Raw genomic sequence first — 13332 nt, forward strand, 5'->3', positions numbered from 1 at the left:
CCCTCGTCCTGGTGGTGGTCATCGTTCCTTCTTGGTGGCAGCAGCGGGGGAAGACCGGCGTTACCCTGGGGGCGAGCCCCTCGCGGCGGGTCCCTCCAGGCGCCCTCGCAAGGTTGGTCCTACCAGCGGTCCTCACGAGGTCGGTCGCGTCACTCCTGGCGCGGGCCACGGTCGTCCCAGAGTTCGCCTTCACGTCCTCCTCCGCGGCCGTAGCCCCGGTCATTGCGCTCGGGGCATCGACCGTAGCGTCCTTCTCGTATGGCTCTGAGCTCTTGACAGTCGCTGGTGTTGTGGGTGTCCAGGTTGTGGAAGGCGCAAAACGGTCGACCGTTCTTGGATGACTCGGGCTGATCCCTGCCCCGCTTGATGTCGGGCTCCGCTGCGAGCACAGCTACCTCCTTGCGCTTCACGTCCTTGGCCTTGGCCTTCTTCTCCTCTACGCCCATGGCTAGCGGCTCAAGAAGAGAGAGGTGCCCCTCCTCAGCTCTTGCGCACCTGGTCGCCAGGTTGAAAAGCTCCTGAGATGTGCAGAGCTCCTCGTGCATGGCGAGCTCTTCCTTCATCTTGACGTCATGGACGCCGTCGGAGAACGCGGAGACGATGACCTCGTTCATGACCTTGGGAATCTTGAGGCGGGTGTTGTTGAAGTGCTGGATGTACTTCTGGAGGGTCTCTCCTGGCTGCTGCCTGATGCGGCCGCGGCCGGTGAGCGGTCGCGAGTGCCCTGGAAGTTGGCGACGAAGCGGTCGCGCATCTCGTCCCAGGAGGAGATCGAGCCGTGCTGCAGGTCCAGGAGCCAAGAGCGAGCTCCATCCTTGAGAGCCATGGGAAACTAGTTCGCCATGACCTTTTCATCACCGTTGGCCGTTTCGATGCCCAGCTCATAGAATTGCAGGAACTCCGTGGGGTCGGCGGCTACATCGTAGCGAGGAGGCAGATCCGACTTGAACTTGCCCGGCCAGGCGACGCTACGCAGCTCGGGAGTGAAGGCGCGGCAGCCAACCATAGTTGGCGGGGCCCTCTTCGGAGGTGGAGCTTGGTCTTGACGGGGTCCGCGCTACACCACCGCGGGCGGTGCGCGGTCTTGACGAGGTGGCGCGGGGAGCGCAGGTGCAGCTTCTCGTGGCCGCGGAATTTCTTGGCAGCTTCTCTCTTCACGCGCGTGCGCCTGGCGCGGCGGATCACGTCGCGGAGCCGCGCGCCTTGGTGCCAAGGCGATGTCTTGGGGCTGAGGTGGTGGAGGCGCGCCATGAGCCCCGTTGCCCGCGGCTGGTTGAGGGGGAGGCAGAGAGTGGGACGATGATGTAGACCGGACCTCGTGGCGAGATCCGATTCGTTGTTGCGGCCCGACCTTTCACGACACTCCACCTTCAGCAGTAGTAACCTCTCGCCCGCGCACGCGATGTACGCGAAATAGAGGGATTGAACCTTACGGTCCAGCACGAGAAAACCAATCTCGACGACGGCACTCACGCGCAAAACAATTTCCACGAAGAAAAATCGCAACAAAGAGGTTTTCTAAAGCTTCCTCCAAAACTTAGGGATTTTTAGACAGCTTCCCCAAAACTCGATACGTATGTCTACCCTAAAAACACATCGTGTTTATTATCGAAATATAACCTCCCCTTTACAAAGGACTAGATAGGCTTTATATAATAGCCGCACCCTGACTTGGTCCAAAGACCTCACGCACGCACACCATAAGTAGCTTGGAAAGCAAGCATTTGCTACATATTTAAAAGAAAAGAACTCCTACGTATATGCTAAACCGACTTGATCTATCTAAGAAAACAAAAACTGCTAGTTCTGATGTGGCTTTTTCCCTGTCTGTGGTGGACCCCAGCCGACGTCCTTTAAGCTGAATAATTTCCAAATAAAAAGAATCCTCATGTTTATCTTTTCCTTGCGGGGTAGAAAAATAAGCGTAAATAATCTTCTTGTTTTAATTCTGGCGTAGTAGATAATTCTGCCAAGGAAACATTCACGATGGCTCGTGGACTCCTTCATGCCATCTTCTAATCGTGGCTTACCAAAATAATTAGGATGCTCTTTTCCTTGGTTTCCTCCACATGCACGTCTGATACGGTGGCATTTAATCTCAAACTGAACGCCCTTCTTTTCCTCATCTATGCACGTGGTCTCCAACACATCAGTTTGCATGACCATACCATTTACTAGTGCATGTTCATCTTCGTGACTTGGCCGTATGTAATCAGGTGTACATGCAGTGTATTTTTGAACATTACCGGCTTCAGGCGAAACATCAAAGACCTCAGAATTTATATTACACTGGGTCGCATCATCCTCTCCCCCTTGAACAGAAACCGTCCTCGGTTTCGACTTAATCTTTATAACGATATTTTCATGTACGGATTGAATGGTGATCATAGAAATTTCAGTAGCTTCGACCATATTCTTTTTTGCATCTTCCTCTTCTTTTATCTTCTTCCGATGTTCTCTTCTCCAATCAATAAAATAATTCTGACCCATGGGCATAAGGTCGTACTTCTTACCCTTCTTGACAGTATATACGTGTGTTTGACAATCATAAGCAACATCGTGCTCTTTGTACCATGGCTTGCCCAACAATAAGTGACATGAAACCATCGGTACCGGAATTACGTCACACAAAACCGTGCAAAGAAAATTTCCCAACAAAAACGGTACCTTTGTTTGGTGTGTGACACTGAGCTCTTCATGACCCCAACGAAACAAGTATGATTTTGCTCGTGGTGTCATTGGTAGATCTAGCTTCTCCACCATCTCGATGTTTGCAGCGTTGATCAAACTCATGTGGTCGATTGTCATGGCGCATGATCTCTCTTGTACCACAACACGAGTATGAAAAAGTCCATCCCATCGACCTTCCTCTTCCAATTGAAATCCATAGCTTAGCTTCCATGATAATCCAGTCATCTCTTGCACAGTGTCGTGAACAACCTTGCTCTGAATACCACCTGATGTAGACCGGACCTCGTGGCGAGATCCGATCCGTTGTTGCGGCCCGACCTTTCACGACACTCCACCTTCAGCAGTAGTAACCTCTCGCCCGCGCACGCGATGTACGCGAAATAGAGGGATTGAACCTTACGGTCCAGCACGAGAAAACCAATCTCGACGACGGCACTCACGCGCAAAACAATTTCCACGAAGAAAAATCGCAACAAAGAGGTTTTCTAAAGCTTCCTCCAAAACTTAGGGATTTTTAGACAGCTTCCCCAAAACTCGATACGGATGTCTACCCTAAAAACACATCGTGTTTATTATCGAAATATAACCTCCCCTTTACAAAGGACTAGATAGGCTTTATATAATAGCCGCACCCTGACTTGGTCCAAAGACCTCACGCACGCACACCATAAGTAGCTTGGAAAGCAAGCATTTGCTACATATTTAAAAGAAAAGAACTCCTACGTATATGCTAAACCGACTTGATCTATCTAAGAAAACAAAAACTGCTAGTTCTGATGTGGCTTTTTCCCTGTCTATGGTGGACCCCAGCCGACGTCCTTTAAGCTGAATAATTCCCAAATAAAAAGAATCCTCATGTTTATCTTTTCCTTGCGGGATAGAAAAATAAACGTAAATAATCTTCTTGTTTTAATTCTGGCGTAGTAGATAATTCTGCCAAGGAAACATTCACGATGGCTCGTGGACTCCTTCATGCCATCTTCTAATCGTGGCTTACCAAAATAATTAGGATGCTCTTTTCCTTGGTTTCCTCCACATGCACGTCTGATACGGTGGCATTTAATCTCAAACTGAACGCCCTTCTTTTCCTCATCTATGCACGTGGTCTCCAACACATCAGTTTGCATGACCATACCATTTACTAGTGCATGTTCATCTTCGTGACTTGGCCGTATGTAATCAGGTGTACATGCAGTGTATTTTTGAACATTACCGGCTTCAGGCGAAACATCAAAGACCTCAGAATTTATATTACACTGGGTCGCATCATTCTCTCCCCCTTGAACAGAAACCGTCCTCGGTTTCGACTCAATCTTTATAACAATATTTTCATGTACGGATTGAATGGTGATCATAGAAATTTCAGTAGCTTCGACCATATTCTTTTTTGCATCTTCCTCTTCTTTTATCTTCTTCTGATGTTCTCTTCTCCAAGCAATAAAATAATTCTGACCCATGGGCATAAGGTCATACTTCTTACCCTTCTTGACAGTATATACGTGTGTTTGACAATCATAAGCAACATCGTGCTCTTTGTACCATGGCTTGCCCAACAATAAGTGACATGAAACCATCGGTACCGGAATTACGTCACACAAAACCGTGCAAAGAAAATTTCCCAACAAAAACGGTACCTTTGTTTGGTGTGTGACACTGAGCTCTTCATGACCCCAACGAAACAAGTATGGTTGTGCTCGTGGTGTCATTGGTAGATCTAGCTTCTCCACCATCTCGATGTTTGCAGCGTTGATCAAACTCATGTGGTCGATTGTCATGGCGCATGATCTCTCTTGTACCACAACACGAGTATGAAAAAGTCCATCCCATCGACCTTCCTCTTCCAACTGAAATCCATAGCTTAGCTTCCATGATAATCCAGTCATCTCTTGCACAGTGTCGTGAACAACCTTGCTCTGAATACCACCTGATGTAGACCGGACCTCGTGGCGAGATCCGATCCATTGTTGCGGCTCGACCTTTCACGACACTCCACCTTCAGCAGTAGTAACCTCTCGCCCGCGCACGCGATGTACGCGAAATAGAGGAATTGAACCTTACGGTCCAGCACGAGAAAACCAATCTCGACGACGGCACTCACGCGCAAAACAATTTCCACGAAGAGAAATCGCAACAAAGAGGTTTTCTAAAGCTTCCTCCAAAACTTAGAGATTTTTAGACAGCTTCCCCAAAACTCGATACGGATGTCTACCCTAAAAATATATCGTGTTTATTATCAAAATATAACCTCCCCTTTACAAAGGACTAGATAGGCTTTATATAATAGTCGCACCCTGACTTGGTCCAAAGACCTCACGCACGCACACCATAAGTAGCTTGGAAAGCAAGCATTTGCTACATATTTAAAAGAAAAGAACTCCTACGTATATGCTAAACCGACTTGATCTATCTAAGAAAACAAAAACTGCTAGTTCTGATGTGGCTTTTTCCCTGTCTGTGGTGGACCCCAGCCGACGTCCTTTAAGCTGAATAATTCCCAAATAAAAAGAATCCTCATGTTTATCTTTTCCTTGCGGGATAGAAAAATAAACGTAAATAATCTTCTTGTTTTAATTCTGGCGTAGTAGATAATTCTGCCAAGGAAACATTCACAATGGCTCGTGGACTCCTTCATGCCATCTTCTAATCGTGGCTTACCAAAATAATTAGGATGCTCTTTTCCTTGGTTTCCTCCACATGCACGTCTGATACGGTGGCATTTAATCTCAAACTGAACGCCCTTCTTTTCCTCATCTATGCACGTGGTCTCCAACACATCAGTTTGCATGACCATACCATTTACTAGTGCATGTTCATCTTCGTGACTTGGCCGTATGTAATCGGGTGTACATGAAGTGTATTTTTGAACATTACCGACTTCAGGCGAAACATCAAAGACCTCAGAATTTATATTACACTGGGTCGCATCAGACGACGCCGGAGAGCCCCCCACGGCGCGGACGAGCTCGACGACGGGTTCAAGCCACTCCTCATAGAGGTCGTCGATGGGGCGGTAGCGCAGGAGCTCGTTCAGTGCGAGGAGCGTGGCCCGTGCCTCCATGGGAGCGCGGTGTGCGTGAGACGAAGAACCGGCAGGGGTCAGCGATGGAGTGGCGGTGCGGCCGTCCTGCCGCACCGAAGGATGCAGCGAGGACGCCTGCTGCTTGTTCCCTGCTGGGCCGGTGACAGCGTTGTCGGCGGGGGACGGAGAACGGCGATGTGGCCCGCCGACGAGTGCCGTCTGAGCGACGCAGGTGGTGAGGGCAGCCCGACGCTCAGCTCGAGCACGGCGAGCGTCCGCCATGGAGACGACGGAGTGACGAACTGATGGAAGAGAGGCTACGGTGCACCACTACCTGGCGCGCCAAATATCGGATGTGGGGTTCCGGCAAACCCTTAAGGTTCGAACACTGGGGTGCGCACGAAGTCTTTCCCTCCTACCAATCCGCACCCTAACTCGCTAAGATCTCGCGGACGAACTCGACGAACTCGTAACACATGAAGACACAAGATTTATACTGGTTCAGGCCACCGTTGTGGTGTAATACCCTACTCCAGTATGATGGTGGTGGATTGCCTCTAGGGCAGATGATGAACAGTACAAGAGAAGAACAACCTCCTGAGGTTGAGGTGTTCTTGAGTTTGGTGAGCTTGTGTGTGTGGATGGTCCGAATGATCCCTCATAAATGATCCCTTTCTCACTAAGGTGGTGGCTAGTCCTATTTATATTGGCCCTGGTCTTCTTCCCAAATATCGAGCGGGAAGGGAGCCAACAATGGCGGGATAATTCGAAGGGGGACAGCTAGTACAAGCTATTCTGATAAAAGTGGTCTTCGCCTGCGAAAAGCTTTGTGCTGACGTCGTCTTCGGCTTCACGATGACCTCCGTCTTGCCGTCCTTCTAGTCTTGGTCTCGTTGCACCAATATGACAACTTTTGCCTTATGCCTCGGTACTTTTCGCCTGCGCTGGCCTCCTTAGCACCAAAAAGAAAATAAGGACGCTGCGCATGCTGGCGCCCGCCTGGTGTCGTGCGTCATGGCTCACGTCACGAGGGTCTCGTGAGGTTTGGCCCGCCTTGATATCTCCGCTCCTCGTGAGCCTGCCCGGCTAGGCCATTTCCGAGGAGGTCTTGCATCGTCCGTCTCGCGAGGCTTGGACCCTCGTGAGGGTCTTTGATGCTTTGCTGGTGAAGATGGACCGTACGGCCTGCTGACTCAACCATGCCGTGGGCCGCAGACAGACAAGTTTGAAACCCCATTCTCATAACGCCGACAGTCAGTGATCTGCGCAAGCCCGAGCAGACGTTGAGGCGGGCGGAGGGCGGCGCGCGTGCGTCGGGTCAGAGGCCTCGAAAAGGACGTACGTTTGTTTGTTGTTGGCTCGTGTTAGCCTTTTATCATGGGCGCGGCCGTGATCCGCTCGGTCGGTTCCAGGCCCACGGCGCGTTGTATGGGCCGTGCCGCTGGCCCAACACATCCATCCACCAGACAGGACGAAACGCCAAAAAATAATTATTTTTGACATGACGCCAAAACAATTTATGGCGGCGGGCGGGGCAGACATAGCACGGCTACACGGGATGCGGATCCTGTCTCTTCTGCCCCGTTCGCCCAAGATACGTACGGCCGCTCATCCTGTGCCCTCCCCGATTTCCATGGATCCGGCGTCCACCAGCCAGCCTGCAGCGACAACGATCAAATTTATATTTAACCCGGCCGGCTTGCACAATCCTGGGGACTCTGTCAGTGGGAGTGAAGTCCTGCTTGCTAGCTGCTGCTGCGAATTCACTCGCTTCAAATCTCAAAAAGCACAGTTGGACACCTCTTCGTGGCGCTGGTTGGACTCCGTTGACGCTTGGTGGACAAGCACTTGTGACGCCGGCACGTTAAACCGTCAAGCCAAAGCCTTCCTCATCATGCTTGTGACGTGGACAATTTGAAATGAGTGAAATGCAAGAGTGTTTAGGTTTTAAAGCGCTCCATCGACTATTTTGCTTAACACCATCTCGAAGCCAACCTTTGGGTTACCGCCGGTGCAAAAACAAAAAAATAGAATCTTTCATATTACAAGAGTAATAATTCATATGGTGTCATCGGTGAATTGTAACAAACTTTATTCTCTCTTATTTATAATGGATGAGGCAAAGCTTCTGCCTCCATTTAAAAAAAAACACCCGGCCGGCTGAAGTCGTGAGGTCCATTACTCTGCAGCCGTATACCACTGTGCAAAATATTATCGTCAGCGATGCACCGATGAAACGGGACGGACAGGGAATAAAGAAAACAAAACACGATTAAGTTCGATTCCGGCCGGCCGGCCAAGACGCTTGTGCGTGGAAGGCGGCGGCAGGATCGACCGATCTGGTCGCCAGATCCTCCGATTCAATCCAATCCAATCAATCTAGCAGCTACGCTAGGAGCGACTTATTATTGAACAGATGATACAATACTGATCATATCACATGCATGCACACCTTGGCCCCCCGGTCCAGCAGCTAGGCTAGCTGATGGAAGCACGTACGCATGCATGCACTGGGTGTTTGTTTTCATAGATTTATTGGTCTAGCGACTTAAATAAGTCTCTATAAATACCATCTAAACTAAACAGAAGGGACTTATAGGAACTTAAAGTGGGCATTTGAGATTTATAAAATAAAACTCTCAAAAAGAGATTTATAGAGACTTATAGTTGTAATATAGTCTTATAGAGACTTATAAGTCCCGGAAACCAAACAGATAAAGACTTTTTAGGAACTTGAGACTTATAAGTTCGGACTAAAAAAAGTCTTAGAACTTATAAACCAAACAGGACCTCAGTTGCTTGCGTTGCATGCCCACGACCGCAGGCCACAGTTGCCCATGCAACAACCAACAATGCTGCGTACGTTACTGCTAGCTGCAGCTACTCATTCATCCACGGGCCAGATCTACACCTTGTACCAATGCAGGCAACACGCTGGCCTTACTACTAGCCACCGTACCTGGCACACTGACTGCGTCCATCTCCTAGCCAATCCACGCAGCTAGCTAAGTGATCAAGCGCTAGCTAGCGGTACAGTCTACAGTGTGGCAGTAACTTCACCAGCTACAATGGTGGATGGAGATGTGCGAGCGGAAGGGAGATAGACGGCATCACGTGTGCGTGGACGGGGACCGGGCGTCGGCTCCATGCATGTTACGCATCCGTGCGCGCGTACACAACCAATACAGCTACGTGACGTGCCTCTGCTGCGTACCTCTCCCCATCTCCATCTCGATCTCAGCTATCTGTTTCGGCTATTGATGATCGTGATGGAGCCAACAAATGGTCCCGTGAGACAACGATCCATCTCCCGGCCGGCTGCTTTTGGGGAGCCGGGGAGGCGGATCATAGCGGTGCTCGACCTAATCCGCTTTGAGAGAAGAAAAGAAAGATCGTTGCATGTTGCTGTCGAATCCGCCGGTCCGTTGCTATAGCTTTGTGCCCCGGCGACAGCGAAATGTACTTGTGTACAAAGCCGGAAGACACTGTTCACTGCTGGCCGTACAGTGTGTTTTTACTTCTGTAGTTGTTGGTGACAATGTGATCTGCGTACCCCATGACCGTGAAAGGAAGATGCATGTACGTGTGCGTGAGACGACCGCTCAAGAGAACATCGACTTAGAAGTAGAGTAAAATGTCTAGGTCAAACTTTGAAACAATGGACGCTAGCTAGCTAGTGCATGGCCAGCCAAATGTACAATCACCGCGTGTAGGGACACATTTCTGGTTGGCATTTATGTACTCCACATGCAATGTGTGCACTACCGGCAGTGGCACTTTAGATCTTCAATGTGTGCTGTTGCGTCCGGGTTGCACGGTGGATCATGTGAACCATGATCGACCGCGCATGCATACGCACCGCCAACCGGGCTATAACGTACGTGTGCACCCAACACCACACCACACATATGTCTGGTCTCGGGCTCTCTGATTTTTCTTACTAGACGTACGCCTTTCCCTCCACTTCTTCCTTCAAGGTGCCTGCGTACCACTGGTACTAGAAGACGACGTTGCATGCAGCAGTAAGCCGAGCGACATCACCATGCAGTAGGACAACGCATGGCAAATCATTGGAGCCATGGCGTAACCCGGCAGCCGGCCTGTGGCATCTTTCTCTTAGATAACAACGTGAAGCTAGCTAGTCACATAAGTTGTGCTCAATGAGACAATGACAAGAGCAGCAGCAGGTCCACGGAGCATGATGAGAGCTGGAGGGGAGCACGTCGAGCGGTGCTCTCAGTTTTTTTTTTTTTTTAGGATCCGGTGCTCCGAGATGTAGGGATTGGCAGGAGCGGAAGGAGGACGGCGACGGCAGGAGCAATTCTTTTAGCTCGTGAGTCGCGACGTGAAATTACTCTGAGAAAAAAATGCAGAATATGAAAAAGTTGGCCCATGCAGGTCTCGAACCTGCGACCTTGGCCTTATTAGGACCACGCTCTGACCAGCTGAGCTAATAGGCCAGTTTAATTACATAATTAATGGATTCCTTATTAAATATTTCTCAAAAATAAATAACAAATAATAAATAAATGACTACTCCATTCGAATATATAAGGCCTAATGTGCTTTTCGAGATTGCCTTTGACCATGGGTTGTAGTAATAATATACAACATGCATGCTACACAAAACACATCGCTAAATTCAAATGTGAAAGGAGTTTCTAATGATATAATAATCAATCGTCACAGGCACTCAGCTGCAACATGGACTTCAAGAAATAATGTGAGAGTGTAAGGTTGAGCCATGTATTAGTAAATTAGTACTTCATACTAACTACTCCTAGTTGCTACTACCTCCGTCCTGGTTAACTAGTTCTTCTCGTATTTTGGATCATTTTTATCATAATTTTAATCAATAAATATAGGTTATACATAATAAAAAATAATATTATTAAAAACTACAATCAAATACGTATCCAATAATTTTTTTTGTGACAAGCATTAACATTTTCCAGTAAAATATGTGGTTGAACTTTGACTCAAAATATGATGGAGACTAATAAATCAGGATACAGGTAGTTTAAATGTTGGTTATTAGGTTGGCTATACGTGATATGACAACTTCATATAGCCGATTGTTGGCTACACTATTAACTATGCTCTAAGGTGATGTAAGCGGGCTATAAGGATTTAAATAATATATTTTTACTGAGTTGGAGCAAAGAGAAGAGAAGCTGAATTGGAGCAAAGAGAAGAGAACCAGGCTACAGATTCATACCCAGCTGCAACACGTGTTCCTAGATCCTCGATGTATGTTGTTACATCTGGGTTGCACAGTCGATCATGTGAACCATGCTCGACCACGCATGCATATGCACCACCAACCGCGAGCTACGTACGTGTGCACCCAACGACAATAGCTACATGTAAGTCGCATGAATTTACCAATGAAATTGGGTCAGTCGAATTTGGTAAGAATAAGCAAGCTCGTCGGAGGGAGGGAAGGAAGGAAGGAGCAGCTGTCGGTCTATCTTAAAGGTGCGGCAGGTGCAGGGGGTCATCAGCCTCCTTGTCCATCTTAGGGCATCTCCAGCCGCGCCCCCAACAGGCCCCCAGGCCACTTTTTCGGCGTCGGCGCCGAAAAAACGGCCCAGTCGCGCCCCCAGGACGTCGAAAATCGCCGGTTAGGACCTTTTTTCCGCCCGGCGGTCACAGGCCGAACCCGGCGCGCTGGGGAGCAGTTGGGGGCTCCGGCGCTAGGGAAAAGCACGCCTGGCCCACACCGACAGGGGAAATGTCAAGGTTTTCTTCCCCCGACTCGCCTCGCACCCCCCCGCGCCCTCGCACGCCTGGTTTTCTTCCCCTCGGCCACCACTAGCTATATCCCGGCGACGGCCGCCGCCCTACTCCGCTAGATAGCCATTCCCCGCCGGAAAATAGCAGCGCTTCGCCGCGGCAGCCCCTCCCACAGCAGCTGGGCGTTTCCGGCCGCCGTTTCCGGCCGCGGAGGCACGGTTTAGCGGCGGGTACACGCCCACCGAGCGCAAGGTGTTCGGCGTTTTGCCTGTCTCGGCGATGGACACGGATGACGAGGAAGAGCTCGCCGCGCTGCTGGAGGAGGAAGCCGCGGCCGACGTCCAGGAAGAAGAGCATCTCATGGTGCTCGCCGCCCTCGCCTAGCTGCTGGCGAGCAATGAAAAGCCGCGGCGAGGTGGCTCGGCGCCGGGGCGGGTGAAAGCAAAGAACCGGGATCGTCTCGAAGGCTACTGCATGCTCTACTCCGACTACTTCGCCGATGCTCCACTTCATGGTGAGGAAACATTTCGGCGCCGTTATCGGATGAGCCGAAAGCTCTTCCTCAGGATTGTGAATTCCATCCGGGAGTTCGACAACTACTTCAAGTGCAAGATGGATTGCACTGGCGCTCTTGGATTCACCTCCATTTAGAAGTGCACGACAGCGATGAGGATGCTTGCATATGGAGCTCCCAGTGATTCACTCGACGACTATGGGCGCATGGCCGAGTCCACCAGCATAGAGTGTTTCTACAAGTTCTATCGGGCAGTGGTGGCAGTGCTTGGGCCACAATACGTGAGAACACCCAATGCGGAAGACACTGCTCGGATCCTAGCCCAGAATGCAGCAAGAGGATTTCCTGGGATGCTTGGAAGCATCGACTGCATGCATTGGAAATGGAAGAATTGCCCATTTGGTTGGCAGGGGATGTACAAAGGCGCCAAAGGTGGTTGCAGTGTGGTGCTTGAGGCGGTAGCCACACATGACCTCTGGATTTGGCACTCCTTCTTTGGTATGCCAGGAACTCACAATGACATCAACGTGCTGCAGTGCTCTCCTGTTTTTGCCAAGCTCGTTGAGGGCCATTCTCCTTCGGTGAACTTCGAGATCAATGGGCACCAATGCAACAAGGGGTACTACCTAACAGATGGCATCTATCCGAGATGGTCGACATTTGTGAAGACGATCTCAAACCCTGCGGCAGGAGGCAAGAACGCCTGGTTTGCGAAAGTTCAGGAGGCTTGCAGGAAGGATGTCAAGCGGGCATTTGGTGTGATCCAATCTCGATTCGCTGTTGTTCGGTACCCCGCTCAGACCTGGTCCAAAGATCAAATGTGGGAGATTATGACTTGCTGTGTCATCTTGCACAACATGATCATCGAGAGCGAGCAAGAAGACCCAGTGTTTGACACTGAACCATACTACAGGCAGGGTCCTCTAGCCAAAGTTGATCGCCATCTACCGGCAACTTGGACTGCCTATCTCAGTATGCGTCAGGAGATCCGAGACCCACAGGTGCATCATCAACTGCAGAAAGATCTGATTGAGCACCTATGAAGGCTCAAGGGGGACGCCGTGTGATGAAATACGAGTTTTTATTTGTTGAACTATATAATTTGTATTGAACTATTTGTTGTTGTATTATTTTGTTGAAGTATTTGATTTTCCTGTGATGAAATATGTGATAAAAAATAATTGTGTTGATAATTGAACGCCAAGACACGGCGAAACCACGCCGAATATGGGCCTATTCTCGTCCATATGGGCCCTTTATTCATCAAAATTGGGCTGCAAAGTGGACCAATTTCGGCGCCCAGGGACGACGACTGGGCGCAAAACCGTCCCAGCGCCGATTGTATCGCCGGTTCGCCCTCAGGGGACGATTT

The 13332-nt window shown here is 49.8% G+C and overlaps 1 non-coding gene across 1 annotated transcript; it reads right to left on the bottom strand.

Annotated features, from left to right (window-relative positions):
* Positions 1 to 10096: 10096 nt before the first annotated feature.
* On the bottom strand, positions 10097 to 10170 carry TRNAI-AAU. The gene has a single exon. It is a non-coding gene; the product is annotated as a tRNA-Ile (tRNA).
* Positions 10171 to 13332: the final 3162 nt, after the last annotated feature.

This window comes from Triticum dicoccoides, chromosome 4A, assembly GCF_002162155.2.
Source record: "Triticum dicoccoides isolate Atlit2015 ecotype Zavitan chromosome 4A, WEW_v2.0, whole genome shotgun sequence".
In the NCBI taxonomy this organism is placed as follows: domain Eukaryota; kingdom Viridiplantae; phylum Streptophyta; class Magnoliopsida; order Poales; family Poaceae; genus Triticum; species Triticum dicoccoides.